The following is a 16,874-nucleotide window of genomic DNA, read 5'->3' on the forward strand; positions in this document are numbered from 1 at the left end:
TGAAAGGACTACCTTCCCTCTTTATGGCATGGATAGCCCTTTCCCATTAAAGTATAAAAGAACAAAAATTCTAAACTTAAGGGTAATTACTTTTTAATTGCTTGCTCTTTTTCAAATTTAAATTCAAATCAAAATACTTTTCCACTCCTTTTCAAATTACTTTCAAAAAGACTACGCTTATTTACAAGCTAAAGTTCTTATTCAAACATTTTTTTCAAACACTTCCAACATTTTGAAAACAAAAGTGAGCTAAGCAATTAAGAGCCCATGGATAACCACGGATACAAAGGGTGCTTACACCTTCCCTTTGTATAACTTACCCCCCGAACTCAAAGTCTTTTTAAAGGTTTTTTTCTGTTCTTTTAGCCTTTCTATATATTGGATAAAATAAAAGTCGGTGGCGACTCTTGCTATCCGCAACATTTCAAAATGTCAGTTCTCCCACCGTATTACACACTTACATAGAATTCAGAACTCCGTAAAATACAATGCGCTTAAGTGAATTTTAAAACACCGTAAGGTACAATGCACTTACGTGGAATACAAAATATCGTAAGGTGTCGTGCACTTAAGTGAAATACAATACATCTTAAGGTTTGATGCACTTAAGTGGAATACATAATACCGTAAGGTACCATGTACTTAAGTGAAATACAATATGCCGTAAGGTGCAATGCACTTAAGTGGAATACGAATATCGTAATGTACTTAAGTGATATACAGTGCACCGTAAGGTACAATGAACTTAAGTGAGTTTTTTTCAACTTGCAGCCTACACAATATATTTTATAAATAGAACCCTTGTTCAGAAGCTTTTACGCTTATGAAATTCGATTTTGAATCCTAGTCGTATTTTTTCTTTCTCAAGATCTTCATTCGTAGAAGCTAGCATTGAGATTAAAGACACTCTGTTATTACCACAAGCGATAACTGTTTCTATCACTGATCATGCATCATTTGTAAGGACCGCTTTAAATTTTTTTTCATTGCATTTTATAACACATATACTTTGACATAGAAAATATTTTTTTAATCAAGTAGTCTAATAACTAAAATTTACTTTTTAAAAATAAACAAGTGAAATATCACGAATTTAAATCCACACTCCCCCGATGAAAAAAAACTTTAAACGAAATGGAAAAATGTCCAGATAATTATTCTGAAATTATTACTGATCGTACCTGATCAGAAGGATCGTCGTAGGCTGCTCGGACTGGATCTTCTAGGAAGGAGAAGGGGGGGGTGTGCCTGCAAGGTACTCCAATGCCAAAGTAAGTTGACGAGCAAAGGAGCGCAAGTACTAGCTAAGAGTGAGTAAGAATTGAATACCTGACCCTCTAGTCAAAGAGGGTATATATAGCCCCCAGCGCTGGGCCATGATCTCGCTATTGGGTTGGATCCCAAGCCCAACTAGGAGACTGCCAGGTTTCCTGAGCGGAAATATCGGAGGTGCGTGTATGCCCTCTGTCCTGGTTAACCGCTCCGAAGTTCCAGGGAGACGCGGTCTTTCAGGAGCCACGTGGAGTCCGAGTTGTTCGGAGGGTTGAGTATGAAGGATCCCTGCGCGGAGCGGAGTCCTCGGCAACGAAGGTGTTCGCGGGGTCGTCAGTGCCAAGCATGTCGGTGTCATATGCTCGGAGATATAGCGCAGCCGAGCATGTCTAAGGTGGACATCCTATCTGCGTAGGAGGGCCGCAGAGGAACGTGGGCCTCTGAGGTTTATTGGGCCGAAAATCATAGTGGGCCTAACCTTGGCCCAGTCCAGAACAGGAGCCCCCCAAGTCGGAGTTTTCTGGTCAAGAAGCTGTGACTTTACCTGATGCACGGGCCGGGGAGATGCTCGATGAGATGGCTCCTCGTCGACCAGATGTGCTCGGAGGAACAGCCTGCGGAGGGACGAAACGTCGCGCGTGGGCGACACGCGCTGACGTGGCATAGGTAATAATGGCCTAGGGTCTAGGAGGCGGCGCTTGTCAGGGGAAGTGACGCTTCGCCTTCCGAGCCCTTTCCCTATAAAAGGGGGTGGATCCTCTCATTTGGAAGTTTCACTCTCTCTGTTTACTTGCTCGGCATCAGACAGGTTTTCCTCGGAAGATACTCTTCCAAATTGTTCATCATACCGTTCGTCTACCGAGAAGCTCATCCGGTTATCATCATGTCTTCACGTAAGTCCGCTTCCCTCTTCGTTGCTTTATTTTCCTTAGGGTTTGTGCGCTTTCGTGCGCTTTATTTTCGCGGTCGTCGTCGTAGACGTAGGCTGGGTCCGCCGAGAGGTCGTTGCTTCCTCCCTGGGTTATCCAGGCGATGCCCGGGGGTTAGCGCGGGTCGGTGGACCAGATGACGTAGGCGTTGGACCGTTGCGCCTGTTCGGATACGATTTTTCGTTGTCGTGTCACGTCTTTTCGCGAGTCCTCGGCTGACGGGCGTCTTTCCTCGATGGGGGTTTAGCCGGGGGCTCCGCCGCTCCTGCTCTACCCTTTCGCTTGCATTGCGGTGGAAGGGTGGATTTGATGAACTGTCGAATTCACTTTCTCCCTTCTGCGTGCAGGTGAATCTGATTCGAGCGCTAGCTCGGAGTCTAGCTCGGGATCTGATTCGTCGTGGAGTAGCGAGTCAGACGCCTCAACGGCCACAAGTTCAGACGTCGAGATCATCGAGGATCAAAATGCGCCCTCTCTGAATGACGACGACCATGTTGATTCTCCCGGCCCGGACGCCGAGGGAGGGGTCTCCCCAATGCCCTTGTTTAGTTACGAATGCACGGTTGCGGCCGACTGGATAGCCGAGGAGGCTTTAACGGTCATTTCCCGATACACTGAGTCTCTGGACGGGGCTTTCACAGAGATCGAGGTTTTGAGAGATGGCGAAGCGCCAAATTACCAAGTGACGTGCCCGTCCAGGGACGAACGCATTTGCTCTCGGTTCGACGGGGATGGCTTTGCGATGTATGAATATGTGTTCAAGGAGCTCGGCTTCCGAATGCCCTTCTCTGACTTTCAGAAATCGATGATGGCGTTTCTAAACTTGGCGCCGTCCCAATTGCATCCCAATGCTTTTGCTTTCATGCGAGCATTTGAGATCGTCTGTAATTATTTGGGTATTGGGGCCACGACCGCATTATTTGGCCGGTGTTTTCGCGTCCAAAGGCAGGCGGCAGACGGGCGATATGGCTGGGTTTCGTTCAAAAATGCCGAGCGGAAGCTCTTCGGGATGTACACTGATTCTGTGAAAGGCTTCAAGGACCGGTACTTTGTTGTTCGTCCGCTCAGCCCGATGGCTTACTACGATGTGTCGGATTCCGTGGTCCTTCGTGACGCCGACGGGGAGCTAGTGAGGGGTGAGGATGGGCAGGTAGCAAGGGAATTCTGCACAAGGTTCCCGTTTTTCTGGTGGAAAGGTCACTTCTCGTCACCCCCTAAGCATTACGTTTGGGAAGATGGGGACCTGGACGAGCAGGACGCAGAGTCTTACTCGGTCCTATGCAAATACGTAGACAGCTTCACTATGTCTCGGTGGGTGACGAGGAATGGCAGTCCCGTGCTGGACGAGAATGGTGTGCCGGTTGTGGAGCAGCGGCCTATTAATACCAAGGCTCTGTTATCTTGTCAGACTCCCGAGGAGACCCGGTCGTTGTTAGGTCGTATTCGTTCGCCCTGCTTTTCCTGTTTTGTCTTGTGTTTTTGCTAACTCCTTTTATTTTTCTTTGCAGATGCCATGCCGGAGAAGGAGGATCCAGTCCTGAAGATGGCTCTGGATGCAAGGAAGAATCAGAAGAAGAAGAATCGGGGAACTGGTGCTGCAGAGAACTCGGCCTCAGCAGGTTCTCCTCGGATGAAGGAGGACGAGAGGGCTTCCAAGAGACCTCGTGCTACCGAGGGGGGACGCCATGAGCCGTCGAGCTTAGGTCCCGAGCGTGCCTTTGTATTGCCTCCTTGCTACAAGGATGGAAGTTACTTTGAGAAGTTTCCCCTGGTTACTTCTCCGGATGAAGCACGTCGGATCGGTGAGATGGACCCTCCGTCCCTCCAGAAACAGCTGGCGCGCGACGGTGCTGCCGTGATGAGGGTCTTGGGGATGGCCCAAATGTTAGCCAATGGTGGCTCGGGCTCGTCTGAGGCCCTGAAGGAGGCGGAGGCGGCAAAGAAGACTGCCGAGGATAGGGTGAAGACCCTGGAGACTAATCGCAAGGAGTTGAAGAGAAAGATCGACGCGGTTCTCAAGCAGAAGGACGGGGAGATTGCGGCGGAAAAGAAAAAGCTCGCCGACCTTCGGCTTGAGTGGGCTCCCTCGGCAGACGAGTCGTCGGACGTGGCCGCTCTGCAGACTAGGGCTGAATTCGTGGAGAAGATAGATGGCCTGAAGTTAAGCTTGGCTGACATGGCTGAAGTCGGTTTCGAGCGTGCTGTTCGTCAACTGAGGCTTCTAAACCCTGGGTTGAAGGAGGATAATATCGGGCTTTCTTCGAAGATTGTGGACGGCGCGTTGGTGCCCGAGTCTCCAGAGAGTGAAGAGTAGATAGTGGTCCTGGGCCTGCGTGCTCTTCTTCTTCGGCCTGCGTGCCATTTTATCTTTTGTTGGGTAATGCCCGGAGTACTTTGGGGGCCTGCGTGCCCGGCTTTTTGATTGTAACTTTTGGATATCGCCGATCAAGTTGGTCGGCAATTTTAATGTTTTATAATTTTGCTTGCTTATATCTGTTTATCTGCACTTTCGGCGTTATCGTTGTATGCTCGTGTTTTGATAACTTCCCTGTTGCGCTTGTATGACGAGGTATTTTCTCTATACTTAGAATATTTTTCGATTGCTCTAGGTAACTGATGACTTTTGCTCGGATACGCCGGAGAGTTACCTATATACTTGTGATATTATTGGTTTTATGGACTATGCTCGGCCTAGATTGATTGCCCGGGCGTGTTGAGTACGGCCCGGGTGCGCAGAGCAGGTGTGCGCTTTTAACGAGCGCGAGACCGCGGTTGCGGCCAAGCGTTCGCAGCGTGAACGATCCCATCGCGAGCTGGGGTTCTGCCATGCAGGTACTTCCACGGAGGGTCTAGGTGTAGAATCCGCCGAGGGGTCGGTCCATCCCTCTGACGAGGGGGATCGACAGTTGCTGTCGTGGAATACTCACGTCCGTACCGACGACGTGGATCCGTGCCCGTCTGTTACCTGAGTTTGGGCAAGGGGCCGGGCGTTTAATTTATGTTTAACTGTAATAACGTCTGAGTTTTTCAGCGTTCCAGGGTCGAGCAAGTTTTTCGCCGAGAAGATCCTCGAGGTAGTAGGCGCCGTTCTCGGTTTTGTCATAAACTCGGTATGGGCCTTCCCAGTTTGGGGCTAGTTTGCCTTCGCGCGAGTCTTTCATGTTTCTGCGGAGCACTAGGGCGCCGATTTCAAATTCGCGCTTTATAACTCTGGCGTTATGGCGAAGAGCTATTTGTTGTTTTAGTTTGGCTTCTCGGAGGGAGGATCCTGCTCGGATCTCCTCTACCATATCGAGTTCCTCCCTCATGGCTTCGTCGTTAAGTTCTTCCTCGAGGGGGGATTCGGTTCGCCGAGAAGGTTCTCGGATTTCCACGGGGATTACGGCTTCGGTGCCGTAGGTTAATCTGAAAGGAGTCTCGCCTGTGCTCGAATGGGGCGTCGTTCTATACGCCCAAAGTACACTATGTAGTTCTTCGACCCAAGCTTTTTTAGCTTCGCCGAGTCTCCTTTTCAGTCCTCGGAGGATGACTCGGTTGGCTGCCTCCGCCTGCCCGTTCGTTTGAGGGTGTTCGACTGAGGTGAAGTGCTGTTTTGTGCCGAGCTTGGCCACAAATTCTTGGAACTTCCTGTCAGTGAATTGGGTGCCGTTGTCGGTGATTATAGCCTGTGGTACCCCGAACCGAGCGAGTATGTTTCGTTTGTAGAAGCGTAGCACGTTTTGGGACGTGATCTTGGCGAGAGGTTCGGCCTCTATCCACTTCGTGAAGTAATCCACGACGACCACCAGGTACTTATTCTGGTATGATCCGACCGGGAAAGGGCCGAGGAGGTCCATTCCCCAGGTGGAGAAAGGCCAAGGAGAGGAGAGGGATTTAAGCTCGTTGGGGGGAGCTAGGTGCATGTCGGCATGACGCTGACATCTGTCGCATTTTTGAACATGCTCTTTGGCGTCCTGCTGCATAGTCGGCCAATAGTAGCCGGCTCTGAGGGCTTTCCTCGCCAGCGACCGGCCGCCGAGATGCTGGCCGTTGATCCCTTCGTGAAGTTCTTGCAGTACTTCCAGTGCTTGCGAGCCGTCGATGCATTTAAGGAGGGGAACGGAGAAGCCCCGTCGATAGAGTTTATTTTCGATGACTGTGTACGAGCAGGCTCTCCTCTTAATGGCTGAGGCTTCCTTCGGGTCGTCGGGGAGCTCGCCGTTCGTGAGGTATTTGTACACCGGGGTCATCCAGCAATGGTCGTCTCCGATGGCAAACACTTGTATGGCATGCGTGTTTTTGCCTATGCTTGGATCGGACAAGATTTCTTGTATCACCGACTTATTCCCTCCCTTCTTTCTCGTGCTCGCAAGCTTGGATAAAAGGTCGGCCCGCGAGTTGTGTTCCCGAGGGATGTGTGCGACGTCTGCCTTTGCGAATCCTTTCATTCTTTCTTTGACGAGCGATAGATGCTCGGCTAGTGTGTCGTTTTTGGCCTGGTAATCGCCGCTAACTTGGGACGCGACCAGTTGAGAGTCGGTATAAATCATGACTTCCCGAGCGCCCACGTCCTCGGCGAGACGTAGGCCCGCTAGGAGGGCTTCGTACTCGGCCTGGTTGTTCGATGTGGTGAAGGATAGGACTAAGGATACTTCGATGACGAGCCCCTCGTCGTTCTCCAAGATGATCCCGGCTCCGCTGCCCGCGTGGCTTGAGGCGCCATCAACATAGATGGTCCACTTATTCTCGGTGGGTGTTGGGGAGTTGGAGATCGTCGTCATCTCGGCCACGAAGTCGGCGAGTGCTTGGGCTTTTAACGCTTTCCTGCCCTCGTATTGTATGTCGAATTCGGACAGTTCGAGGGACCATTTCAGCATTCTCCCGGCCATGTCTGGTCGGCTGAGAAGTTGCTTGATCGGTTGGTCTGTCCGGACGATGATAGTGTGGGCGAGGAAGTAGTACCTCAGTCTTCTGGCGGCCGTTATTAGGGCCACTGCGATTTTTCTATCTGTTGATAACGGACCTCGGGCCCTTGTAGGGCTTTGCTAGTGAAGTACACTGGCTTCTGTCCGTCTTCCGTTTCTCGGATCAGGGCCGCGCTGGCCGCCTCGGCTGAAACGGCCAAGTAGAGATAGAGAACCTCGTTGCTGTCTGGTCGGGATAGCACCGGGGGTTTGGAGAGCACTTGTTTGAGGTGGGATAATGCTTGCTCGCATTCCTCGGACCACTCGAAAGCTGCTTCTTTCCGAAGAAGCTTAAAGAATGGAAGTGCATGCTGGGCGGATTTCGCGACGAAGCGGGATAATGCCGAGAGCATTCCGTTTAGTACTTGGATGGATTTTTTATTGGTGGGGGTAGGGAGGTCTGAGAATGCTCGGCACTTATCAGGGTTGGCTTCTATTCCTCGTTCTGTTAAGTAGAAGCCGAGGAATTTGCCTGCCCGTACTCCGAAGGTACACTTCTCCGGATTGAAGCGCATCCTGCAGGACCTGGCCTGCTTGAAGACCCGCTCGAGATGTAGCGTATGGTCGGAGTCTTCTCGAGATTTGACGATCATGTCGTCCATATACACCTCGAGCGTGTCGCCGATTTCTCCTCGGAAGACCTTGTTCATCATCCGCTGGTAGGTTGCCCCGGCGTTTTTGAGTCCGAAGGGCATTACGTTGTAGTAATAATTGCCCGATTCGGTCATGAAAGCCGTGCATTGCTTGTCGCATTTCGCCATGGGAATCTGGTTGTAACCAGAATAAGCGTCCATGAAGGACAACAGTTTATAGCCGGCCGAGTTGTCGACCAGTCTATCCATATTAGGTAAAGGGTAGGCGTCTTTTGGACATGCCCGGTTAACATCAGTATAATCAACACACATTCTCCATTTTCCATTAGATTTTTTAACAAGTACAACATTTGAGAGCCAAGTTGAATACTTGGCCTCGGAAATAAAATTTGCCTCTAGGAGGTCTTTTACAGCTTTCTCGGCAGCCTCCGCTTTCTCGGGAGACTGCCGACGCCTACGTTGTACTACGGCCTTGGTGGTTGGATTGATGGAGAGGTGGTGGCAGGCGACCTCAGGGTCGAGTCCGGGCATCTCTGCGGCGCTCCAGGCGAACAGGTCGGCATTGGCTCGAAGGCAGGCTACAAGTTGTTTCCTCGGTAGGTCAGGGATGCCTTTACCGATCTTCACTGCTCTGTCGGGGTTGTCTCCCAGGGGGATCAGCTCGAAATCTCCGTCGGGGACAGGCCGGACGGGATGAGGGGCCTTTGATTGTGTTTCTTCCCCGGTCTTCAGTTCTTCTTGTGTGAACCTTGCATCGAGGTCGACTGAGCTGACGTTGGCCGTTGGAACCTGATCTTCCCGAGGATGCTTGTCTTCGGCTCTTGGTTTTTTGTTGGAGCTGGTCGGAGGAGCGATCAGCTCTAGTCCTTTGACGGATGCATCGAAGATCCTTCTCGCAGCTTCAATGTCGGCGTTGATGGTGGCCACTTTCCCTGTCCTCGTGTAGAACTTCATCTTCAGATGGACCGTGGAGGGCACGGCGGTTAGCTCGGCCAGTGTTGGGCGCCCGATGATGCAGTTGTACAATGTTTTGCAGTCGATTACCAAAAACCTGGTTTTGACTTGCCTGGACGCTTCCCCTTCCCCGAAAGTGACAATCAGCTCGACGTAGCCCCATGGTTTGGTGGTGGCTCTGTTAAAACCTTGGAGGTCGGAACCCACATAGGGAGTGAGGTGCGAGTCGTCCAGCTGAAGTGTTTGGAAGAGGTGGGAGTACATGATGTCGACTGAACTACCTTCATCTACCAGGACCCGTCGAACGTCGAAGTTTGCCATTCTGGCTCGGACGAGGAGGGGAATGGTGGCGTTTGGAGCTCCGCCGGGCAGTTCTTCGAGGTAGAAAGTGATTGGCTCTGACTTTCCTCGGAATTTCCGCAGAGTAGGGCCGAGATCGGCATTGGCGCTGAGTAGCTCGTCGAACTTTCTCTTGACTGAACTGACGGTGAGAGAGCCGGGGTCCCCGCCGTTGGAGATGACCATTGCGGTGGGGAAATGTTCCCAGGTGCTGAGGGCGGTCGTCACGCCGACCGAAGGGATGAAGTCTTCCGGTCGGGTTACGGACAGTGCGACTTGAAGCGGTCTGCTGTCTGGTGAGTTCCCCTCGTCAGAGTTTCGAGGGATGTCTCTTCTGGGGGGTTCTCCCTTCTTGGTGTATCTTGCCAGGTGGCCCTCTTTGATCAGGGTCTCTATGGCATCTTTGAGATTTATGCATTCGTCGGTCATATGCCCGTGACTTTTGTGGTACTTGCAGTACTTGGACTTGTCCGTCCCCGGTCTTGTAGGATTTGACTTCGGGGGCCTGATGTTGGATTTCTTGAACTCGGCGTTCTGGCAGTCGGCCAGGATTTTCTCCCGGGAGGTGTTCAAAGGAGTGTAGTCGTTGAAACGCCCTGCTGGTCCTCGCCGTTCTTTGACATCTCGGGACCTGTCGTCCCTTCTTTTGTCTTGTCCTCGGCGTGACCCCGGATCCTCGAGGTTTGAGCTGCGAGCGGCATCACTGCCCCTCGAGGCTTTGATCGCGGCTGCCTCGCCTTCCTCAAAATCGATGAATGCCTTTGCTTTGCGGAGGAGGGCATTCATCGAGTGCACCTTCTCAATCTTAATGGCCTTCTTGAAGTCACTGCCGGGGAGAAGTCCTCGCTCCAAGATGTATCTCTTCATGTAGTCTTCTATCTGCACTTGGACGGCCTCCTTGTTGAATCTTTCAAGGTAATCTCGAAGAGGTTCGTTGGGTCCTTGTACCACGGCCTCGAGATTGGCTTCCGATTTCGGTTGTCGTCGGGAGGCTGTGAAGTGGCTCAAGAAGAGTTCTTTGAGCTCGGTCCAGGAATGGATGGAGTTCGAAGGGAGGTTCCTGTACCAATTCATCGCTCCCTTCCTGAGGGTGGTCGGAAAAATGAGGCACTTGATCGAGCCTCTGACGACGTGATAGTCCATGACCGCTTCGATGCTCCGAATATGGTCGTCGGGGTCAGTGGTTCCGTCGTATTGGTCCAATACTGGCGGTTTTTCCATCCCCCGAGGGAGGTGGGCTCTCCGGATACTGGCGGACAAGGGGCTGCGGAAGTCCTCCTCGTCGCTCGGTCCTGGTGAATGGTAGTGCCTGTTTCGTCGGGAATCCTCTTGGTTGTCACCCAACGCAGCTTTGGAAGGGCCCCGACGACCCTGTTCGGGGGATGGGTTTCTTTGTTCAGCGGTTTCAGGTTTCTGGTTCTTCCTGTTCTTTCTGGGTGGAGAACAGGAACGAGTCCTCCGGCGGCGATGTCTTCTCGGGGGAGACCTTGAAGAAGACGGGGAACGCCGACGGTATCTTCTTGGCGGTGAGCGCGAGGAGGAATAGGAGCGTGACCTGTAGTGCCTCCGCGGAGAGGGGCGACGTCGTCGCTGTCTTTCCAGTTCGTGAATTCTGTCGTCCTGAATTCTGAGGAGGCTGTTCGTCAATTGTATTTCTTTGAGCAAGCGGACGGTGATGGGGTCAGCATCCTCGGGAATGTTGAGCGGTTCCTCTTCTTCTCCATGACGGGCTCTCCGCCTCTCGGAGGTGTGGGTGAATGAGGAAGCATGTTTCCCGTCTCGGAGGTCGGTCTCATTCACATTCTGGGCATGTTCCGGCACGTTGGTCGTTCGGATCTGCTCGCCGTTCTGAACGTGCCCTTCTGGAGGAACATGGTCAACATTCTGGACCTGTTGTAGGACCTGCAACAGCTGAGTGTCCTGGGTTTCATGCCCGGACCTTTGTCGCCGACGATCCCCCCGACGATGATTAGCTAGCTCGCGGGAGGATTCCTCGATCAGCTCGTGAAGGAGGAAAGGGTCAGCGTTTGGGATGTTGTTGTTGTTGTCAGCCATGACGATTGGAGATGATTAGCTTTGATCTTTGTTCTTTAAAGATGGGGAAGCAAGTTTCCCACAGACGGTGCCACTGATCGTACCTGATCAGAAGGATCGTCGTAGGCTGCTCAGACTGGATCTTCTAGGAAGGAGAAGGGGGGGGGTGTACCTGCAAGGTACTCCAATGCCAAAGTAAGTTGACGAGCAAAGGAGCGCAAGTACTAGCTAAGAGTGAGTAAGAATTGAATACCTGACCCTCTAGTCAAAGAGGGTATATATAGCCCCCAGCGCTGGGCCATGATCTCGCTATTGGGTTGGATCCCAAGCCCAACTAGGAGACTGCCAGGTTTCCTGAGCGGAAATATCGGAGGTGCGTGTATGCCCTCTGTCCTGGTTAACCGCTCCGAAGTTCCAGGGAGACGCGGTCTTTCAGGAGCCACGTGGAGTCCGAGTTGTTCGGAGGGTTGAGTATGAAGGATCCGTGCGCCGAGCGGAGTCCTCGGCAACGAAGGTGTTCGCGGGGTCGTCAGTGCCGAGCATGTCGGTGTCATATGCTCGGAGATATAGCGCAGCCGAGCATGTCTAAGGTGGACATCCTATCTGCGTAGGAGGGCCGCAGAGGAACGTGGGCCTCTGAGGTTTATTGGGCCGAAAATCATAGTGGGCCTAACCTTGGCCCAGTCCAGAACAATTACGTTTTTAAATTACGGTATAGATAAAAAAAACAAAGTTTTGGTGATGAAAGCAGTTTTGTTTGCTTGTTGAAATAAAATATTTAGCTGGAGTAGAAATAAAGCCAAGGATGTGTTTACCCAGTTCGGAACAACCTTCCTATTCTGGGGGCTACCAAGCCAGGGATGAAATAACTATAGGATAATATCAATTCAAAGTTAAAGACCTGCGTTTACAACTTCTCATTTAATCACTACCCTTCCTATGACTTCTACCTAAGACTCACCTAGGTATGAGGCCCTCCTCAAATTCCCTCAGTCACAACCAGTGACAAACAACACAAACAATCAAAAGTAGATGACACTCTTCCAAGACACACAATTCCCAATGCTTAAAAGCTTACGAGAACTAACACTTACTCTCCTTGCTTAACAGCTTCGGAGATCAAACATATTACAACTCAATAGAACCACACCACCTCTTGTATCAAAACCAATGCTAGAGTGGATTACAAGTTACACAATAAAGGACTCGAAAACCTAATACTAGATAAGCACAAAACACAGAGTCCTTAAACAAAAACAAAAGCCACATCAGAATAAGGGTTAGCAAGTCTTTATGTAGCAAAAGAAGCAGCGAGCAAGAGTGGGCTTGGGCCATCAAATAGGGTTCAATCTTCTCATAAAACCTCCATGAAATCATGTCATAATTACTCCAATATTGTTGGAGTAGATTGAGTAAATTCATCCTGAGATTATGCAAACATAACGCGCAAACAAACAGCTTAAAAACAAAACCCTAAAATAGAGACTGACACTCAATTCAGTTTCAGCAGACGATGTCAAGACATCTGCTTTGACATCTTGAAAACCAACCCAATAATATGTTTTACCAAAATTGCTGCCAACACACAGAACCAACACCTATGAATTTGATTCTTTTTGCATTGTATTCATCTAGACGAGAAGGTTATTTGGCTAAAATAAAAATAGAAAATGCTCAAGCCAAATGCAAGAAGCCTTCGTTCAAAGTTGTGCAATCATAGGGGCAAAAACTTAGGAAATTATCTAAATGTTGAAGCAGCTGTTGTCACCAATTTTAAGACTTGTATCTTTGTTCTCAGTTGAGCAAATGCAACCTTTCCAAGCATATTGTAAAGATTTATCACTCAGATTTCCAAAAAGTACAAGATTACATCATAAAGGTCCCTACATTGTTTGCCCCGTGTTGTTGAAGTTGGTTACCTAGGGCTGAAGATTCCTTTAAGATCAGAATTTGAATTGCTTTTAATCTAATTACAAGTCACTTAAACACGCTTTTTTTGTTTCTAATTAAGTCTAAAAAGCTTCCAGTAGATAATTAGCAATCAAAACGCATGGAATTGGTGAGTTTTGAAGGATTTCAAGTCACACTTCATTCTTGTGAAAGGTGCACATGATTTCAATCCAATACTTATCATTCACCACACATCAACATTCCATTTAATTCCTCCTATAAATCGGGACCTTTCCCTCTTCAATTTGCAGCTTTTGAGAGCCAAATCACCTCTGCCAAACTCACTATTCAACCTCCAAATAGAAATCGAATTCATCTTTCCAAAGCTCCCAGCTCCAAATTTTTTATCCTTAAACCTTGCTTGATATTTACTGAAGCTAAATCAACTGAAACGAAAGCAAATTGTGCCCTAATCTGCTCATTCTAAGTCCAGTTTTAGAGCTCTTTTTCCTTACTTCAAACATGTAGTTTGTGGCATCCATTTGCTTCATCTTTAATACCACAATGTAGTTCTTAACTTATTGATATTGTCTAGATGTTTTATTTTATTGAATAGATGCATTAACCTTTCATAATTTCAAAAATTGTTTTCATAGTTATTATGGTTTTTTCTAAAACGAGTGAGCTATATTTTAAATAAATTTTTCGCGAAGATCTGGTTGAGATCGTCTAGAAAAGACGAACACAATGATACCACTAGCACTTGATTTCATTACACTTTGAATGATTCTCGAATCTCTGCAGATTCCTTTGAATCTTTGATGCTCGAGGTTAAAGATGATGAGTTGTCATCATCTAACCAATAATAGCTTGACAATTGTTATGTTTTTAGTGGTTGATTTATTTTGCGCGTGGTTTGTTGCTTCAGTGAGGGTTCATGGTGTTCAGCGCCATCCAGATTCATTGGATGTGCCACATCATTTAATGAATCTATATCCAACGCGCCACATATTTTCTGATTTAATTTCTTTCCATTTCATTTTCTTTTATTGTATTTTAAGAATTAATATCTCCTTCATTTTAATTCCAAAAATTATGAAAAAGATACCAAAAATAATTTGAATTATTTCTTATTTTATGACTATTTTACCATTTGATGTTTGTAATATTTTCTCCCTTTTTCTTTGAGTTTTAATTAGATTAAAAATTGTTTTTGAGCATTATAAAATTCTGGAAAAATTTAAAAATGATCCTATGATGGTCTTTGACCTATGGTGATATTTGGTTTGAATTTATTTGGTGCTTAGATGTTTGATTTGATTTTCGCTTCTTATTTCCTTTTTTAAAAAAATTATTTTGAAAAATTGTTTAATATTTAATTTGATTTTCTCCCTCCATCTCTTTTCTTTTTGATTTGTGGGTGTAAGTCTTGAGGTATCCATTATGTAGAGGTTGTGATTTTATCATTCTTCTGATGAATCATTCAGATGAAATCCCATAAAAATCAAAAGGAATTCATCTGGACATTTGGTTTTACTTTGATTCATTCCCCTCCCTCTTCATCTTAATCCCTTCTTGTTTTTGTTTGTTATTTTACACGTGTTGCAAGTTTTTGGAGAAAGATCTTCTATATAATTTCTCTAACTTGTTCTTAAACACATAAATTGTTATTGTCCGGCCTCATTGTAGGTTGACTTGTATATAAGTTACTTGGCGATTGCTTAACATAGCACTAAATTTGACCTGTATCGGAAAATGATCATTCGTGGCCTAAGCCTATGTTTTTATAAGCCCAAGGATGGTTGATTATTTGACAATTGGTTAAAGACCTTTGAAAACTTGTTGTGTAGATATTTTGATTCTATCAATCCTCTAATGAGTTTTCATTAACTTTGACCTAAGTTCATTATTCAACCATTATTGATCATTAACTTTGAGAACCAACCTCTAACCACTAATTACTAACTTCTAACTTTATTTTATGCTTCCTTTATTATTTTGTGCTTTATTTTACTATTATGCCTCATTCATCATCATGTTTATGTTTACGCTTATTTTCCCTTTGTCCACTTGGACATATGTTTATGCTTATGCATTTTTTCCTTTGTCCACTTGGACCTTTTACTTTGTTCTTAAAACTTTAATAATAAACTTAAACCATAAAAAACTTAATGTGGATTTGGAATTTGGTTACTATACCCTGAGCTTAGAGGATGAACTATTGGACTGAGACCTTGACACTTTGATTGTATTTTGTTTATATTCAGGAAGTCCTTGGAGTTTACTCTAAGAAATTGGGTTATTTTCTTTGTGTACGGGTTATTTGAGTTCCATATATTCTGTATAAAGTCCTTAAGGGTTAATTCCAAGGTATTGTGATTAGGAATTCTTCTCTACACAACTACTACTCTGCCCAATTTTTGTCTCAAGTTCTTATGGTGCGTTTCCAAAACCTTGTACAAGTTATGAATATGGAAAATTTATGTTTATATGGGGCTTATTTCACCTGGTACTTAGTATTGAGATTGCTTGGTTTGTAAATCCAAAGGATGGAAATCCACATTGACTTCTTTATGTTAAGAGTTGACTTCTTATTGGTTAGATTGTTCTTATCCTTAGATTTTACTTTATGCTTTAGGATAATCCCTTCATCTCCTTCCATCTTCTTAAATTTTCAAAATCTTCTCCTTTTTTCAAAATTTTCTTATGTTTGCAAACTTTTTAAAATTCTCTTTAAAACTTTCTTTAAAAGATCTTTTGTCCTTTGTGGCCTTTCTTTAAATCTTGTTTCTATAAGTTTAGACGTGAATGGTTGTTTTAATGGAGATGTAATCCCCCAAAAGATCTTGATATTGATTAATATGATAGATTCTTTTCCACTTAAAAGAGCTACTGGCATACTTGTTGATTTATCCAAGTTGGAGCCCTTCTTTTATTTGTGACGCAAAGGTTCCATGTGTTCTCATGTTCAATAATGATTGGCTGAGTTTTCTTCCCTATGATAATCAAGTGTTTATCCTATTTTAAACCAAAATATTTGTTTTCCTTTTAAGTGGAACTACATTTGCTCTGAATTCTCCATTGTACTCAGGAGGTATGTAGGCACAAGATGTAATGTCTTTCCGAGCATAGTTTTTAAAACCAAACATAAACTTTCTTTTGCACACAATTCTTTTTAATACAAATTTACAAAAAGGTTCCTGTGGAGTACCACAAATGTGAGGGGTGCTAATACCTTCCCCTTGCATAATCAACCCCCGTACATAAGATCTCTGCTTTTTATTAGTTTTTTGATTTAAAAACTTTTTGGGTTTATTTTGCTCTTTTTCCTGCAATAAAATTCAAGCATTCACATTGAAGATTTTAGAGTGATAGGTTTACAAGAGTCCTTGTTACACCACACTATGTTTCAGTAACTTGACATAGTTCTAGGTATGTATAGTTGAGTTGTAAATTCAACATCACTCATCTTGTTGATTGAAGCTGATCACAAGGGTTTAGTGACTGAAACCCAAACACTAGGGGTTAGTGTTTGAGAGAAAAATAAATTGAGAGTGTGTCTCATATTTAGGAGGAGTCTTAAATAGAAAGTCATTGGATAGTGTTAGGAAGAGGCACTAAACAACATAGAGTTCACTGTTGCTTGTAAGACTAATTGTACTATACATATTACTAATGATGAATTTCCCTTCTTGGGTTGGAAGCTAACCCTCTAGATGTAGGTGCAGGTTACATCGAACTGGGTTACCAACTGATTGTGTTATTTACTATCTTTTTGCTCCATCATGTTGTACAAATTGTGATGATTGTGGTTTAACTTGTCAAACCAGCTGCCAGGACATCGCGTGCGACATCTGTCCCATGAGGAACATAATTTCACACGGCAATTTTTTGACTTGGGTAGTAGTGATGTGTTGCTA

Source organism: Vicia villosa, linkage group LG7 (assembly GCF_029867415.1).
Source record: "Vicia villosa cultivar HV-30 ecotype Madison, WI linkage group LG7, Vvil1.0, whole genome shotgun sequence".
Lineage (NCBI taxonomy): Eukaryota > Viridiplantae > Streptophyta > Magnoliopsida > Fabales > Fabaceae > Vicia > Vicia villosa.